Here is an 18,556-nt window from a genome sequence, read left to right on the forward strand (position 1 = left end):
AAAAAAAAAAAAAAAATAGAAGGACGATGATGCTATTCTATAATCAAATAATCACACCCAGAAATAAATAATTGCAACTGTGCTACTATGAGCCCTGTGGCGCTCTGAACCATCAGTAGGAGGTTTTTAACCAACTTGGAAAGATTGGGAAGCATCCCTAAGGATACCACACTGGACAGGCAGCACTGGTTAGGCTAACAGAGGGTAGGAAGAGTGTTCTGGGCAGAGCAACAGTGTGTGCAAAGGCCCTGTGGTGGGAAGTGCATGTGAGCAGGAGGCTGCAGCAGTGCTGGAGGCGTGTGAAAGGGATCAGGTTGGCAAGGTTGGCAGGGGCTGGACCTCCCGGGGCCTGGAAAGTCATGGCGAAGAGTTTACCTTAAGGGCAGTGATCACCACTGCAGGGTTTTCCACCAGGTGAGGATGGAGAAGGTGACACAATCCCATTTGCTCCTTGAAGCAGTTGTTCGGCTGCCCAATAGGCTGAGGGTGGGGGAGGCAGAGGGGAAGCAGGGAGACAGCCGTCCAGACCGGTGGAGAGGGAGGAGGAGGCTGAAATGAAGGAGGTGGTCGGGGAGCTGGAGAGAAGGGGATGCGATTCAAGAGACAGGCACAGCAATGATGATGGTTGGGGTATGGGTCAGTTAAGAGAGTTATGTGAGCATAAAATGAGTGACGTGACTTACTCTGGGGGACTCCTGAGGAAGTAACTTCTGAACTGTGTTATGAAAGAAAAGCTGAGCCTCCCAAATGAATAATGGGAGTAAAAAAGAAGGATGAAGAATATTCTAAGAATTCAGAATAGCATACACAGAGGCCCAGACAGGTGGGAATTTGATGCCCTGGGTATGTAAAGGCACCTGTATGGCCAGGGAAGATGGCTGAGGATGGCAGTGATGAGCTGGGCAGGGGCCCTTGGGAGCAGTCTGCTTCCCTGGCGGCAAGCAGGGGGTCATTGCAGGGCCTGATTTGCATTTTCAAGCAATCCCTCTGGCAGTTGGGAGGTGGGCAGGAGGCCCCACCTGCAAGCAAATTCAGCTATGAAGACTTCAGCTGCTTGCCTCGGCATGCCCAAAAGTATCTCCGAGTCCATTCTTGCATTGCTATAAAGAAATACCTTAGCCTGGGTAATCTACAAAGAAAAGAGGTTTAATTGGCTCACAGTTCTGCAGGCTGTATAAGCACAGCATAGGCGACTGCTGAGCTTCTGGGGAGGCCTCAGGGAGCTTTGATTCATGGCAGAAGGCCAAGTGGGAGCAGGCGCTTCACCTGGCAAAAGCAGGGGGAGGAGGGGGAGAGTGGTGGAGAAATGCCACACACTTTTACATGACCAGATCTCACAAAAACTCACTATTGTGTAGACAGCACCAAGCCATGAGGGATCCGTGCCCATGATCCCAACATCTCCCGCCAGGCCCCACTTCCAGTACTGGGGATTACAATCTAACATGAGACTGGGGCAGGGATCAAATATCCAAACTCTCTCAGTGTCTTTGATAGAGGCCGAAGCTTTATTATTATTACTATTATTATTATTATTTTTGGACGGAGTCTTGCTCTTGTCACCCAGGCTGGAGGGCAATGGCACGATTTCGGCTCACTGCAATATCCACCTCCTGGGTTCGAGCGATCCTCCTGCCTCAGCCTCCTGAGTAGCTGGGATTACAGGTGCACACCACCACTCTCAGCTAATTTTTGTATTTTTAGTAGAGACGGGGTTTCACCATGTCTGCCAGGCTGGTCTCGAACTCCTGACCTCAGGTGATCCACCCGCCTCAGCTTCCCAAAGTGCTGGGATTGCAGGCATGAACCACCGTGCCTGGCCAAGGCCGAAGCTTTTCATGCCTTCTGAAGAGGAAAGGCTAAAAACGTCAGCCTTAAAGGGGGACAGAAAACCCTGTGCGAAAGACCTTTTCCAGAGGCTTTGAGTGCAGGCACTTCAGCAAGGTGAGCCTCAGGGTTCTCACCTGTGACATGGGCATTCGCCTGCCCCTGCCCCCAGGGATGAGAGGATGGTGTGTTTCTGCAGTCATCACACCAACACGTGTCTTCCAGAGAGCCTCTGAGGCTCCCTGTGAGTTCTGCCCCTTCTCCACCCACAGAAAAGCTGACTCATGAGTCCCAAAGTCATGGAACAGACAGACATCTGTGTGGTTGGTCACTAAAAAGACAAGTCAGGGAACTTTTGGTGACCCCAGCCACTGCTACTTTGAATGACACCCAGTTCCATTTAAATAAGAAACCCCAGAAGCACAGCGGAGATGTCCCCCTTGAAACCACAGTATACACACACACACACACACACACACACACACACACAAATCTAGGAATTTGATGTGGGCTTAGCTATGTCCGAGGCAGTGATTCGCTCTGAAAAGCAGAAGCATTATGGTCTGTGTGTCTCAGGAGAGTGGATTTCCCTTAAGGAGGGGGATGCTGGTGGCAGATACGGGGCATTTCTCTCTATGGAGAAATCTCAGCCTGGGAATGACGTTTGCAGTGGGTGAATACAAAGTGTGTGATCTGGGTTCGTTTCTAAGCTCAGGCTACAGCACTTCCCACCTTTCACAGGCTGGCTCTGCTCCTGGCGGGATCACCCGTCGTTTCTGCTGCTCATCCATTCTCATTCTTTCTGCTAACAGCTCCTTGGGTTTCTCATGGGGAACTGCCTGCCGCACTGCAGGTAGCTTGGTGGGCTGTCTATCAAGGTGTCTAACCCTGCCTAGCTGAGAGGCGGGCACAGGTCCCAGGCACAGCTGATCAGCCCCTCTCCGGTGACTGGAGCAATTCAAGGATAAAACAGTAGGTGTAAGGCCTAAAGGTGCCACCTCATCAGCTCCTGCTCCTTGGGAGCCCCAAGGGAGCTTCCTCCCATTATTTTCCCAGATCGTGAAAACTCCTTCATACTCTCCCAATCAATCTCCTTGTGGTTAAGTTAACCACAGCCAGCTTTTGTTGCATTTGGACATAAAATCTGGCCAGGCATGGTGGCTCACACCTGTAATCCCAGCACTTTGGGAGGCTGAGGGGGCGGATCACTTGAGGTAAGGGGTTTGAGATTAGCCTAGTCAACATGGTGACACCCCCATCTCTACTAAAAATACAAAAATTATCCAGGCCTGGTGGTGCATGCTTGTAATCCCAGCTACTAGGGAGGCTGAGGCAGAAGAATCACTTGAACCTGGGAGGCAGAGGTTGCAGTGAGCCAAGATCGCACCACTGCATTCTAGCCTGGGCGACAGAACAACACTCCGTCTCAAAAAAATAAAAATAAATAAAACAGTGAACATAAAAAAAAAGAGTGAACATAAAATCTAACTTTTGGAGCCACTCCCTGCTTCTGGAGCCTCAGGCAAGTCCCTCAACTTCCCTGGAACTGTTGTCTCATTTGCAAAATAAGAAGAGTAACAATAATTCCTGATTTATTCACCTCAAGAAGGTGGTTTTGGAATTAAGTCAAATAATAAGAGTGAACTGTAAACTCTCAAACGTGCCTAAGTGCTTTTTTTTGGCCTAGTTTTGAAGTCTCAGCTGATGCCTCCTCTTATGGGAAGTCTTCCTTGACTATCTCAGCCATGTGGATACCTTCTTTCTCCAATCTATGCCTAGTCTCTACTCTCAGCAAGGAGCTGATCAGATGTAGTCTTGCATAACTCATTCTTTTATATGCATAATACAATCAAGTTAAATCATTTACTTTTTAATAGTTTTAAATTTTATCAAATTAAATACTCAAAAAGTTCCACAAGGCTTGTTATAAGACTGCAGTTTCCCTGCCAAGCCCTCTATTCCCCCTTTGTCATCACCTTCACCTTCAACTCTTTCCTTCATTCATTATCTTGATACTCACTGCCCTGTCTCTAAATTGCATGGTTATAATTACACGGTTTTTGATTTTTCACTTTGAGGCATTATTTGATCCCACTATGGCCAATGTAGATTTTCTTCTTGCTACCTTTATAGTACATATGCATCCTTCTCATTCTCTTTTCCTCCTAAATAGAGTCACGGCTTTGTTTGTTTTCTTGAGACAGTGGTCTTGCTCTGTTGGCCAGACTGGAGTGCAACGGCACCACCACGGCTCACTGTAGCCTCTAACCCCTGGGGTCAAGGGATCCTTTAACCTCAGCCTCCCGAGTAGCTAGGACTACAGGTGCACACCACCACGCCTGGCTAATTTTTTGATTTTTTTTTTTTTTTTTTTGGTACAGATGGGATTTTGCCATTTTGCCCAGGCTAGTCTCAAACTCCTGGGCTCAAGAGATCTGCCTACCTCGGCTTCCCAAGAGTGAATGGCTTTTATTGGGTTAGTAGTCAGAGTTCATGCTGCGGTGATTACTGCATAGGCTGACTGCTTTGATGACTCAGTGTCCTCGCATCTTCACCCTTTGCAGTGTGACAGTAAAGCTCCTCCCTTCAAGAGGTGGGGTTACTGCTCCATTTAAATCTGGCCTGACTTATGTTTACTTTTGCTGACAGAATGCAGCAGAAATGATCTGGGCGCGTTTCTAAGCCGCAGGGTACAGTGCTGCTCACCTTTCATAGCACGCCAGTTCCAAATGGAGGACTAAAGATGGGTCTCTCTCCTTGAAAGGAACACTGCTTAGGCCACGAGGAAAAGCCTGGACTTGCCTGCTGGAGGGTGAGAGACCCCATGAAGCAGAGACAAGTTGTCCCAGCTGAGGCCATTCTCTACCAGCGAATCTACTAGCTGACCCTGCAGACACATGCAAGAGTCCAGTGTAGCTCAGCAGAACCTCTCTGCCAACTCACAATCTCACGAGCTGAACAAATGCTTATTGTTTTACACCACTAAGTCTTAGGGTGATTTGTTATGTAGCCGACGGACAACACAGCTAAGCCAGGCAGTACACGATGATTCCTTTTCATGCCTTTCATTTTCCCCTGGAATTAATAATGATCTTTTAAAAATCCTCTCGGTACATTCAGAGGTACCAGGTATTTTATCAGTTTCACTTCTTCAAGACGTCTCTCTCAGCACCTTCTGACCTACTTCAGTCAGGACCAACTGCACCTGTCACTGATTCTCTGGAAGCCAGAGTCAATGGGAAAATGCCTTAAAACTACGAAGGAAAATTATTATTTCCAAACAAAAATTAGATACGCAGCCAAACTGTCATGAAGGACAGCAGAACAAAGACATTTTCAGGAAGGAGGGGATGGATGCGATGTCTGAGAACAAAATTGTAAAGCTTTTGCTGAGACCCTGCTGTAGGCCAGGCTCTGGGTGAGGCCAGGCTAGTGGGCACGAAGCATCTCAGTCTGAGACAGAGGCTGCCAGGCCCCTGCTTGTCACATACGTGGCTGTCTGCTCCCTTGTGGGTGAATGTCCTGGAATCTTATTTCTGCTGTGTTTGCCATCACACAAGTGAAAACTCCCTACCTGGCAGCCCTTTGTTTATTTGTTTATTCAACAAATATTTGTCCAGTGGAGGTGCCAGGCACTGTGCTGGGTATCAGGATAAAGCTGTGAACACAGCAGACCCAGTCCCTGTGCTCTGTGAGCTAAGAGATAGCAGAAGAATTCATTCCAGAGGCTTTTAATTTTTACCCTTGAGACAGTCACATGGATCACCAGGGACATGTTATGTGGTTAAGAGCAGTGGGGTGGCTGGACATGGTGGCTCACACCTGTAATCACAGCACTTTGGGATTTGAGCCCAGGATTCGAGACCAGCCTGGGGAAAGTGAGATCCCTGTCTCTACAAAAAACATAAAAAATTAGCTGGCCATGGTGGTACACGTCTGTGGTCCCAGCTACACAAGAGGCTGCGCTGAGAGGATCACTTGATCCCAGGAGGTTGAGGCTGCAGTGAGCCGTGTTTGCACCACTGTGCTTCAGCGTGAGTGACAGAGTGAGACCTTGTCTCAGAAAAATAAAATAAAAAATAAATTAAAGAGCAGTGGGCCACTTCCTGGCTTTCATCCCTCCTAAGCTGGGTGACCATGACTGAGTCACATCATCTTTCTGGGCCTCAGTTTCTCTGGAAATGGGTATAAAGGGAGCAGCTGGGCCTTATAGATTCATGGTGGGGATTAAAGGAGAGAGAGGGTGTAAAGCCAGAGCAGTGCATAAAGGTCGCTCATCACAGTCCTGTCTGTGCTGATGTGGAGCTGGGGAAGCCTGAGTGTCCTCCCTGAAGACAGGGGACATAAGGAAGGCCTGGAGCACCTGGGACTTTGTGCAGTGGTCAGATGCAGGCCCCCAGCCGCAGCACTATGGACCTGAGGGCTCAATCATCCTTTGCTGTGGGGCTGTCCTGTGCATTGTGGGATGTATAGCAGCATCCTTGGCCTCTATAGTACCCCATTTCCCAAAAATGTTTATAGTACCCCATTTCAGTAGTACCCCATTTCCCAAAAATGTTTATGATATTGCCAAACGTCCCCCGGGGGCCCAAAACTTCCTCTGGTTGAAAACTGCTGTGTTAGAGTGACAGAGTTGTATGTATGACAATGTGGGAGGATCTAAAACCATAGTGCAGGCAGGGTGTGGTGCCTCATGCTTGTAATCCCAGCACTTTGGGAGGCTGAGGCAGGAGGATTACTTAAGCCCAGGAGTTCGAGACTAGCCTGGGCAACATGACGAGACCCCTGTCTCAGAAATAAATAAGTAAAACCATAGCGCAGAGGGAGAAAGGTAAGAAACACAGGGTATTTAAACAATGCCACCTAGACACGTAAGAAATGAATGCACACACACAGAGAATGTATATTTTACAGGAAACAAACAAAAGGCTATACACTGAGCTATATAGGGACAGGAGGGAAAGAAGCACAAATAGGTTTAAAAGGAAACACATTGGTACCTACGTGAAACAAGAAAGGGGCCTTGTGTGGACAAAGAATATGAATAACTCATGCTGTGCATTTGAGGCTTAACTTAAGAAAATAATAAAGTTGATAGTGAGTGCTTGGTGTATAGGAAATGTGCAGTAAAGCTTGAGGAATTTGTTCTGGAGGAATTGGCTGGTTGCCAATAAGGGTAGAAGCAATCAGGTCTCTTCAGGGGGAGACCCTGGATGGAAAACAGGGCATCTTTGCAGCTTAGTGGTGAGAATTAGGACTCCCTTTACCTTCTTTATCTGTGGCTGGTCTGTCTCCAAAATATACCCAGCCCACTGTGCTCCTCCCTGCCTCCATCTCCACTCCCTGGGTGGAGAGAAGAGCAAGCTGAGAAAGACCAGTTCAGTCTTTCAGATAAACTGGCGCAGTAGCCTCCTCACCCATCGCCAGGATTCCAACCTGGTCACTTTTTACTCTCCTCTCCCCGGGGAGCAACCAGAGGGATTCCTTAAGAATGGAACTCGGGCCAGACGCGGTAGCTCACGCCTGTAATCCCAGCGCTTTGGCAGGCTGAGGTGGGAGGATCGCTTGAGCCCAGGAGTTTGAGACCAGCCAGTGAGAACTCTTCTCTCAAAAATAAATTAGCTGGGCACAGTGGTATGCACCTGTAGTCCCAGCTACTTGGGAGGCTGAGGTGAGGGGACTGCTTGAGCCCAGGAGGTTGAGGCAGCAGTGAGCTATGATCGTGCCACTGCACTGCAGCCTGGGTGACAGGGCAAGACCCTGTCTCTAAAATAAATACATAAAAAATAAAGATAAATAACAATGGAACTCAGATTCCATCTTCATCCATTTGTGCTGCTATAAAGGAATATCTGAGGCTAGGGAATTGTTAAAGAAAAGAGGTTTATTTGGCTCACAGTTTGGCAGGCTGTACAGGAAGCATGGCACCAGCATCTGCATCTGGTGAGGACTCAGGCTGCTTCCACTCATGGTGGAAAGCAAAGGGGAGCCAGCGTGTGCAGATCACATGTGGAGAGAGAGGGAGAGAGAGAGGGGAGGGAGCTGCCAGGCTCTTTTCATCAACGAGTTCTCATGGGAACTAAGAGAACTCACTGACTCCTGCAAGAATGGCACCAAGCCATTAATAAGGGATCCGCCTCCAGGATCCAAACACCTCCCTTTAGGCCCTACCTTAGACAATGGGGATGAAATTTCAACAGGAGACTTGGTGAGGCTCAACAAACTATATTGAAACCAGGGCAGACTCTGTCCTTCTACTCCAAATCTCCACCAGCTCCCACTTCAGAGTCAAAGTCTGCTCTGCTCCAGCCACACTGGCCTCCCTGCTGTCCCTCAAACTCCCCAGGCAAACTTCTGCTGCAGAGCCTTTGCATGTGCCATTCCCTCTGCCTTCAACTAGATTTCTGTTTCTCCACTTCCTTCAGGCCTTATTCAAAATTTAGCTTCTCTGTGCAGCCTCCTTCCCTGGCCACATTTTCTCAAATTTAATTTCAACTTCTCTTTTTCTCTGGATTATTATTTCTTCTTCTTTCTTCTTCTTTCTCCTTCCCTTCCCTTCCTCCTCCTCCTCCTCTTCCTCCTCCTACTTCTTTCTTCTCCTTCTTCCTTCTCTCTTCTTCTTCTTTTTCTTTTCTTCTTCTTTATTCTTCTCTTTTGTTTTTTCTTTCTCTTTTTCTTTTTTTAGACACAGGGTCTCATGTTGCCCAGGCTGGTCTTGAACTCCTGGCCTCAAGCAATCCTCCTGTCTCAACCTCTCAAAGTGCTGGGATTATAGGGATGCACCACCATGCCTGGCCTTGCATTTCTTTCTTTTTCTTTTTGATACAGAGTCTCACTCTGTTGTCCAGGCTGGAGTACAGTGGCATGATCTCGGCTCACTGCAACCTCTGCCACCTGGGTTTAGGTAATTCTCGTGCCTCAGCCTTCCAGAAAGCTGGGACTACAGGTACGTGCCACCATGCCTGGCTAATTTTTGTATTTTTAGTAGAGACAGGGTTTCACCATAATGGACAGGCTGGTCTTGAACTCCAGGCCTCAAGTCATCTGCCCGCCTCAGCCTCCCAAAGTCCTGGGATTACAAGTGTGTGCCACTGTGCCTGGCCGCTTGCATTTCTATGCATCTTGCTTATCTTCCCTCCTCTCCAAAAGGATATCAGCTCCATGAGGGCAGAGTTTTTAATGGACTTTGTTCCCTGCTGCATCCCCAGGGCCTAGAACAGTATACCTGGCATGCAGGGGGCACTTGATAAATATTTGTTGAATAAAATGAGGAAATTCATAAATTTCTATGGAGACCACTAATGGTATCCTGGTGGGTTGATTCATGGGTTTGTTGTGCCCCCAATCACTGTGACAACCGCAAATGCCTCCCTTTTCCCAACACTCCCTTCTACTCCAGTTTGCTCCCTGAAGGATCTGATGTATCCGCCAACAAGGACATGGGCGAGACGTGAGTTGTTACTCTCTTTTTGCTCCCTCTCTTCCCTGTTTTCCAGCCTCCCATTCATAAGGCCGCAGATTTTCAGCTTTTCGGCCTTGGGGTGGTAAGCAAGCGGCACTGGTTTCTTGTCCTGACTTCTAACAGCTGAAGGATGGAAAGGGGTTTTCAGAGGCCTCCCTCCCCTGCCACGTGTGCCAAGAGGTAAAACCTAAGAGAGTGACAGTCTGGGCCAGGGGTCGGGCAGATATGACCACAGCTAGCCTTACTGAGATTCCAGATCCCACCAGACCTGAAGCACCCCTAGGGATAGGAATCAGACACATGTCAGCAGTGTCGTAAGTGGACAGAGGACTCGTGGTCCATGGGCTCTCACCCAGTCCCTGGGTGCTTTGTGAGCTCCCTGGAAGTCTGATATAACCTGGGGAGGAAGGAAAAAGAACCCAGCAGAACAAAGGCTGGAACTAGGAATTCGACTGCATTACAGAAAACCAAAATTCTATTTCATGCATGCTGTGTGGGTTGAGATCCCTCCCTGCTACTAACACTTAAAATATTCCCTTGATTACAGTCATGTAACCAACAAACATTTACTGAGCTCCTACCATGTGCCAGGCCCTGTGCTAGGTCTGGGGGCTACAGCTGGGAGGCAGACCACCCTGGTGCCTGCCATGCCAGGCCAAGCCACAGGGCCTGAGGCAAAAGGAAAAATGTGGCCCCTACATACACTTATCAAAACATTTTTCTGTATTTTGACTCAAGTGGAAAAAGTTAATAAAAGCTCTACAGTAAAAAAAACCAAAAAACAAAAACCAAAAGATGACTATATATAAAGCCCCTTGTTGGCCAATCTGTTCCCACCATTGCCAAGGCTCATAAACCTGCCTTGTGGAGAGGTAACAGCCACTCGGGCCAGGGAGTCAGGGGCTGATTGGAAACTGTTCCCATTGCACAATAACGCAGGGCTGTGACACACACAACCACTGGTCTTTATTTACATTTTGATTTTCTTTCACGATCGATTTTTTGGCATCAATTTTGGTTTTTAAAATATTGCATTAAAATATGATTGAGCTTGATGACTCTGTTTTTCAGTACCCACTTAAATTTTGTGCCTACAAAATGCTAATCCTGGCCCTGGTGCTTGTTTTCATAGAGTTTACATTCAAATGTGTGTGTGTTGGAGAGGGCAGGTAGTAAATAATACATATTTAATGCATCGGGTGGTGATAAAGCTTGTTTGATGAGGGAACATTTGGGCAGGTTCCCTTTTTTTTTTTTGAAACACAGTCTTGCTCTGTCACCCAGGCTGGAGTTCAGTGGCATGATCTCGGCTCACTGCAACCTCTGCCTCCCAGGTTCAAGTAATTCTCCTGTCTCAGCCTCCCGAGTAGCTGGGATTACAGGTGCCCGCCACCATGCCCAGCTAATTTTTACATTTTTAGTTGAGACAGGGTTTCATCATGTTGGACAGGCTGGTTTCGAATTCCTGGCCTCAAGTGATCTGCCTGCCTCAGCCTCCCAAAGTGCTGGGATTACAGGCGTGAACCACTGTGCCCAGCCACTGGGCAGATTCATGAATAAAGGAGCCATGTAGAAAATGGGGAGATGGGCATTCCTGGCACAGAGAACAACAGCAAGTGCAAAGGCTGTGTTGAAACCACAAAAAGTAAAACCAATGGAGATGCCAATTATAAAGGTCAAGACTGGTCATAAGAACAAAGCTGGAGGACTGTTAGTTTCCATTTTGGAAACTTACTACAAAGCTATAGTAATCAAGACACTGTGGTACTGGCATAAGGGCATATATATAGATCTATGGGATAAAATTAAGAGTCAAGAAATAAACACATTTATGGCCAATTGATTTTTTTTTTTTTAATTTTTGAGATACAGTCTGGCTCTGTCGCCCAGGCTGGAGTGCAATGGCATGTTCTTGGTTCACTGCAGCCTCCACCTCCCGGGTTCAAGGAATTCTCATGCCTAAGCCTCCCAAGTAGCTGGGGTTACAGACGTGCACCATCTCATCTGGCTAATTTTTGTATTTTTAGTAGAGATGGAGTTTCACCATGTTGGCCAGGCTGGTCTTGAACTCCTGGCCTCATGTAATCCACCTGCCTGGACTTCCCAGACTGCTGGGATTACAGGTATCAGCCACTGCACCTGGCTGCCAGTTGATTTTCTGACAGGATGCTGAGACAATTCAGTGGGGGAAAGAAGAGTCTTTTCGACAAATGCTACTGGGATGACTTGATGGTCATAGGTAAAAGAATGAGGTTGCACCCCTGCCTCACATCATACACGCAAATGAACTCAAAATGGATCACAGATCTAAATGTAAGAGCTAAAATGAGAAAATTCTTAGAAAAAAGTGCAGAAGTAAATCTTTGTGACCTAGTTTAGGCAACAGGATCTCAGATATGACACCAAAAGCAAAAGTAAACAAAGAAAATATACATAAACTGCACTTCGTAAAAATAAAAAGCTCGGTATTTCAAAGGACACCACAACGAAAATGGAAAGACAACTCACAGAATGAGAGAGAAAATATCTGCAAATCACATATCTGACAACAGACTGGTATCCAGATATATAAAAACTCTTATAATGATATAAAGACAAACCAATTAAAAATGAGCAAAAGACTTGAATAAATATTTTTCCAAAGAAGATATACAAATGGCCAATAAGCACATAAAAACATCACTAGTCATTTGTCAACATTATTAGGGAAATGCCAGTCAAACCCACAATGAGATACCACTTCATACTTACTAGGACTATAGCCAAAAAGACAGACAACAACATATTGATGAGGATGTGGAGAAATTGGTGCCATTTTATATGGCTGATGGGAATGTAAAATGATACAGTCACTGTGGCAAATAATCTGGCTGTTCCTCGAAAGTGTTAAATCTAGAGTTACCATGTGGCCCAGCAATTCCACTCCTAGGCATATACCTAAGATAATTAAAAACATATGCACATGCAAATACTTGTATGCCAACATTCATAGCAGCATTACTCATAATGGCCCAAACTTCAACTATCCAACTGATCAATGGATAGACAAAATATAGTTTATCCATGAAATGTGATACGGTCTGGCTCTGTGTCCCAACCCAAATCTCATCTTGAATCATAATCCAAATTGTAATCCCCATGTGTTGGTGGAGGAACCTCGTGGGAGGTGACTGGATCGTGGGGGTGGTTTCCCCCATGCTGTTCTCATGGTGGGTGGGTTGTCACTAGGTCTGATGGTTTTATGAGGGGGTCTTCCCCCTTCACTCTGCACTTTCTCTCTCTTACTGCCTTGTGAAGAAGGAAGTGTTTGCTTCCTCTTCCGCCATGATCACTAACTTTCCGGAGGCCTCTCCCGCCATGCAGAACTGTGAATCGATTTCACCTATTTCCTTTATAAATTACCCAGTCTCGAATATTTGTTTATAGCAGTGTGAAAATGGACTAATACACAATGGAAAATTATGTGGCCATAAAAAGGAATAGAGTACTGATACATGCTACAACACAGACGATCACATGTACTGTGTGATTCCCTTTATATGAAATATCCAGAAGAGGCAAATCTGTAGAGAAAGAAAGTAGATTAGTGGTTGTCAGGGGCTAGGGGGACGAGGAAATGGGGGGGGTGGTGACTGCTAATGAGTATAGGGTTTCTTTTTGGGGTGATGAAAATATTCTAAATTAGAGTGGCTTCAGACCTACAAATCTTGTGGTCCCTTACGCTTCTCAAACATAACTAATTTTATTTTTCCTCATTAGTTTTCTATTTAATTGTTTTTCCTTTTACCATATGGTACTTTGGGCTAGAAATTGCTAGTTGTCCTCTAATACCCATTCTTCTTTTCTCCCTCTCAGGTGATGGTTGTACAACTGTGTGAACATACTAAAAATTACTGAATTATACACATTGAAAGGGCAAATTATGATATGTGGATTGTATCTCAATAAAACTGTTATTAACAACAACAACAGGTCCTGGAGTTGAGCTTCATATTGGTAGTGGGCTGCCTAGAAGACAGGGCACAAAAGGAGGAATCAGAGCGACTCCCCAGGAATCCCTGGAGGAAAACTGACTAATCCCTTTTAGAATCCCTTCCTGGCCACAGGCAAAGGCTCTTGACCACCTTGCGTTTGCCTAATACCAGCTGGAAAAAAACAGAGTTCAGAGACTGCGGAGGTGGGTGGTAGGGGAAAGGAGGGGTTAGGAAAGAGGCGGCAGTCACTGGCCTGCTCCAGCTCTCCAGGGAATTTCTAATGGATCCACAAGATGCTGGGAGATACAGCTACCAAAGGGATGTTCTGGCTCTGAGCACTGGGGAGGAAGAAATGGAAAGGAAGTGAAGAGATGACAGCCTCAAGCAGCACATCCCTTGATTGGGAACAGGAAGGCAGCCCAGTTTCTGTCTTAAAATTCAAACACCCTATTTTGAATCATTTCCCAATCATTTTAGCTTTGTTGGTCTCAGTTCCCCAAATAAACAGCAAGTCCCCCATCTGGCTGGTACTATTAATGATTCTGGCTTCCTGCATGGTGCGCAGCACGATGGCCACAAGCAAAGTGTTGCTGGTTCTTGTCATGGATGTTCAGGGGATCTTGGCATCCAGTGCCCATTCACTGCACATCCATGGTCCTTCATGCTTTTCTGGAAGGATTATTCCAGTTTCCCTTGGGGGACCATCCCCCTCCTCACTCTATTTCGTTGTGGTGGAGCTGATCTGCCCTTCCATTCCCATGCCAGGAGTGGGCTCTTGATTTGGCTGGCCAGAGCTACAGAGGTTGGCATATGGATGGGCATGTGACCCAGTTTGGGACATTGAGATTCAAGCCTAGAAACTGTGCTGGAATGTGGGTACTAGAAGTTTCCAGTTTTTAGTTGGGATTGCTGAGAGGGAGTTACCACATGGAGAAAATTGGCTGAGAGATACAGAATGACCTAAGAACATTGCTTAACCATCTGGATCCAGCCAGACCTGAATCCCAGGTATCCCTGGGTTTTTCAATTATTGTGCTACAATAAATTTTCTTTGTAGCTTAAATATGTTGTACTTCAAACTGAGTCTCATACTTGATGACAGCTATTAATAACAAGTTTCACATGGCTGCAGTGCCGGGGAAGTACAGAGAGAAAGAACTGTGAGCCAGAAGGTGAGGCCATGAGTTTTGGTTCTGTCATGAATATCCCACCAACTACATAACTTCAGTTACTCTGTCTGCAAAATGGGGCTCACAGTTCTCCTCTAGATCCTTATTACTTCTCTGACATCCAAGCTTAGAGCCATAGTGCAGACCTCTCTCTGGAGCTTCAGACCTACAAATCTTGTGGCCCCTCAGGCCTCTCAAACATAACTAATTTTATTTTTCCTCATTAGTTTTCTATTTAATTGTTTTTCCTTTTACTATATGGTACTTTGGGCTAGAAATTGCTAGTTGTCCTCTAATACCCATTCTTCTTTTCTCCCTCTCAGAGTAATAGAATCTCTAAATTTTAACTGGCCATGACTGCCTCAAATAAAGACTACATTTCACAGACTCCCTTGCAGCTAGATGAGACCACCTGACCAAGTTCTGCCCAATAGGATAAGAGCAGAAGTGATGCCTGCAACTTCTGAGTCTGGTCTTTAAAAAAGAGGGGCTTGCTAGGTGTGGTGGCTCAGGCCTGTAATCCCAGAACTTTGGGAGGCTGAGGTGAGAGAATCACTTGAGCCCAAGAGTTCAAGACCAGCCTGGGCAACACAGTGATACTCCATCTCTACAAAAAATTTTCACACATTAGCTGGGCATGGTGGCACTTGCCTGTAGTCCCAGCTACTCAGGAAGCTGAGGTGGGAGGATTACTTGAGTGAGGAGTTTGAGGTTACAGTGAGCTATGACTGTGCTACTGCACTCTAGCCTGGGCAACAAAGCAAGACCCTGTCTCTAAAAAAATTAATAAAAATAATAAAAAAAGAGAGGCAAGAAAATAAAAATATCAAAAGAGAGGGGCAAGTCCTCCTTTTCCTATCCCTGCTTCTTACTGGCTGGAATGCAGACATGGGGGTAAGCTACAATTTATCTTGCCAATGCAGGTGACACTCCAAAAAATGGCAGGGAACAAGACTGTAGAGGCCGTGGTCTCTGGTGCTGCACAGCAGTTTCCCCAGCTTGAACTGCTTCCATCTGAACTGCTGGGGAGTGAAACAAACTTGCATCTTGTTTAAGTCACAATTATTTTGGGTCTCCCTGAAAGTTGCTAGATTTAGCAAATGAAAACACTCATTCCTCACCTTAGTGAGAGCTGGAGGAGGGAATGGAAAATTCTAGGAGAGTCATGAAGATGGCACAGGTGATCTGGGTGCTCCAAGAGCTTTTCACCTCAGTTTTCCCTGGACATCCAGACATCACACAGGAAGGCAGGTGAGCTTGAGTCTGATTCTCATGCTTTCTTGGATAATCTTACTCCCTCTGAGCCTCAGTTTCTCCTTATGGACAATGGACACTAACTGAACATGATGGTCTCTCAAGTCCTTCTAGCTCTAATCTTCTATGATTCTGTAATTCTAGGATGGATGTTGAAACTCAGATATCAATGGGGCCAGAGAGTCCCAAGAATGGGTTAACCAGGCCAGGTGGGGGCTGTGATGGGCTGGAGAATGTCCGCTCCCTCTAAGAGGGCAGTCCTTCTCCGCTCCTGTTGATTGCTGCCCCAGGGGAATGCAGGATTGCCAGATTCCTAATTTTTCAAGAAGAGCTGGAAATCTAGGTTGTTTTGGTCTGTGCAATCTCCTGATTTTTAAATGTTGGCGACACATTCACATTTTTTCAAACACTCTGGGGGCCAAAGAGAAATATCTGCAGTATGAATTTGGTCAGTGGCCACCAGTTAAAAATTTCTGTTTTGATACTATTTTCCTTCCTTCCTTCCTTCATTTAACAAATATTTACTTGACACCTACTAAGTGGGAGACACCGTTCCATGCACTGGTGGTAAAGCTATGAACACAATAAAACCAAACAAAAGGTCCCTGTCCTCATGCAGCTTAACATTCTAGGGGATTGCCCTGATTCATTCATTCGATGAACATTTATTGAGCAATTCTGCCCTGTGCACTGTGTGTGGTTGGGGAGATAAAAACCAATGTTCGTGGTCTCTGCCCTTATGGTGCTTATAGTCTAGAAGGAAGACGTACAACAAACATAATTATGACATGAATGGAAAACACGGTTATGAGGAGAGACGCAATTTAGATGGAGAGGAGTAGTGAGGAAAGGCCTTTTGGAGGAAGCTACATTTTAAATGAGAACTGAAAGATAAGTAGGATTTAATTCAATAAAAGAACATTCTAGAACATTTTAGATGATAGCAGAGGCTTCCAGTGTGCCCCTGCTCCACGTCTTCTCAACTGTCACCATTCCTGTACATATATGAAGAAGTCTTCCACAGTTAGCATTTCCGATGCTCTACCCTGGGGCTCTCTTTTTATTGATTGATTGATTGATTGAGACAGGGTCTTGCTCTGTTGCCCAGGCCGGAGTGCAGTGGTGCGGTCACAGCTCACCGCAGGCTCAAGCGATCCTCCCTTCTCAGCCTCCTGAGTAGCTGGGACTAAAGGTACACACCACCACACCAGGCTAATTTTTAAGTTTTTTAAAGAAATGGGGTCTCACCATGTTGCCCAGGCTGGCCTTAAGCAGTCCTCCCACTTGGGCCTCTCAAAGTGCTAGGATTATAGGTGTGAGCCACCAAGGTTGCCCCCTGCGGCTTCTTGGTGACAGGCCAGAAGTGCAGGGAGACAATTCCCAGGAAAAGCCTTCAACCCTTGATGGAAGGGAATTTGCAGGTAAATATCCCAGCTCCCTCACTCCTTGGGTGGGTTAACACTGCCCCTGGTGGGCCTGAGCCCCAGCCGCCCACGGCAGTAACTATTATATTTGTGTAATCTGTATTGGCTTCCTTTCCCTCCTTGCCTGAATTCCCCACTCTGTGCCCGGTGCTTCCTGGGATTACCTCCCAGATAGACGACCCGCACTCACTCCTTGTCTCAGGATCTTCTGGGAGAAACCCAGCAGCGATGGGAGAGAATGTGGCAGGTTCAAGGACTGGAAACAACTCAGGGTAAGTAGCAGGAAAGGAGGCTGGTGAGTAGGGCAGGAGGCCACTCAAGAAGAACTTCAGAGGCTGGGGGTAGGCTTGTCAATGGCAAAGCCACTGAAGATTTTTTGGCTGGAGAGTGATATGGCCAAGTTTGTATTTGAGGATGACTCCAATGTAGGGGGCTGCAGTGGGCAGGAGTGGAAGCTGGGAGACCAGATAGGAAGCCGAGCTGAAGGTGAAGATGGCTGGAATTGGGTGGTGAGGTGGGAGAGAGGTGGCTGGCAGTGAAGAATGGCATGGGCCAGGGGACACAGGGCCCAGAAAGAACTCAGGGCTTTGTCCCTGACTTGAGGGAGCCCACAGTTTGGTTTAAGGAATGCTGGTGAGACACAGACACAAAAATCATATCCAAGATCACACATCCCTACGCAATCCACACTGAGTTGTTGCATGGAGCTATGGAACTTCACAGCAGGCTGCCTCTAAGGGCAAGACGAGTGAGTACCTGTGTCTCAGGGGAGGTGACTTTACAGGAGTGGTTAGGAAAACCATAAAACACCGCGACTTAGCGGGCAACTTACTACTGTGGCCCCTGTGGGATAGCCCAAATTTTTGCAATGGCTGCGGAGCCCATTCTTCAGTGTTTTCAGCAGCTCTTGACTCTGCCATCTTTTACCTAAGCTGTGCATGGTCCAGAAATGCATGCCGGATTTCCCACAGGCACTGCTAGACATATTAACGGCATTCCTACACGGCAAGAGATTTCTGCACCACCAACACCATTTTTATATTCTTTACAACATAATGGCAGACGATAAATCTATCTTGCTAATTACACATCCAGCTTGTTATAACCCCCATAAAAAACATGAGCAGCTGGAAAAGCCATGAAGTGATGTCAAATCATATTCCTGGTCTCTAAACAGAAACAGAAATATTTTCCAGGCGCTGGCAAGTCTCAAGGTTTCTACCCATGCGTGGAAGCAGCTGCCAGTGGGTCACTCACCTCTGAGGAGATGAAAACTAGGCTGTCATCTTAAGTACTGCCCGTCCACCCCATGCGTCCCCCTGAAGAGATGACAGATGTCTAGGGCATCCACTCGTGGTCTGTTCAGTAGCCCATGGGATGAACCCAAATAATTGGCAAGGTTTGGGTTTTAGCAGTTGAGTTCATTTTTGCATTATTAAAGTGGTT

General features: G+C 46.5%; 1 protein-coding gene across 1 annotated transcript in view; it reads right to left on the minus strand.

Annotated features, from left to right (window-relative positions):
* EYA2 (EYA transcriptional coactivator and phosphatase 2) overlaps positions 1-18,556 on the minus strand; it is a 229,198-nt gene that overhangs the window by 72,957 nt on the left and 137,685 nt on the right. The gene's annotated exons all lie outside the window — the stretch shown is intronic.

Source organism: Mandrillus leucophaeus, unplaced genomic scaffold (assembly GCF_000951045.1).
Source record: "Mandrillus leucophaeus isolate KB7577 unplaced genomic scaffold, Mleu.le_1.0 Scaffold255, whole genome shotgun sequence".
Taxonomy (NCBI): domain Eukaryota; kingdom Metazoa; phylum Chordata; class Mammalia; order Primates; family Cercopithecidae; genus Mandrillus; species Mandrillus leucophaeus.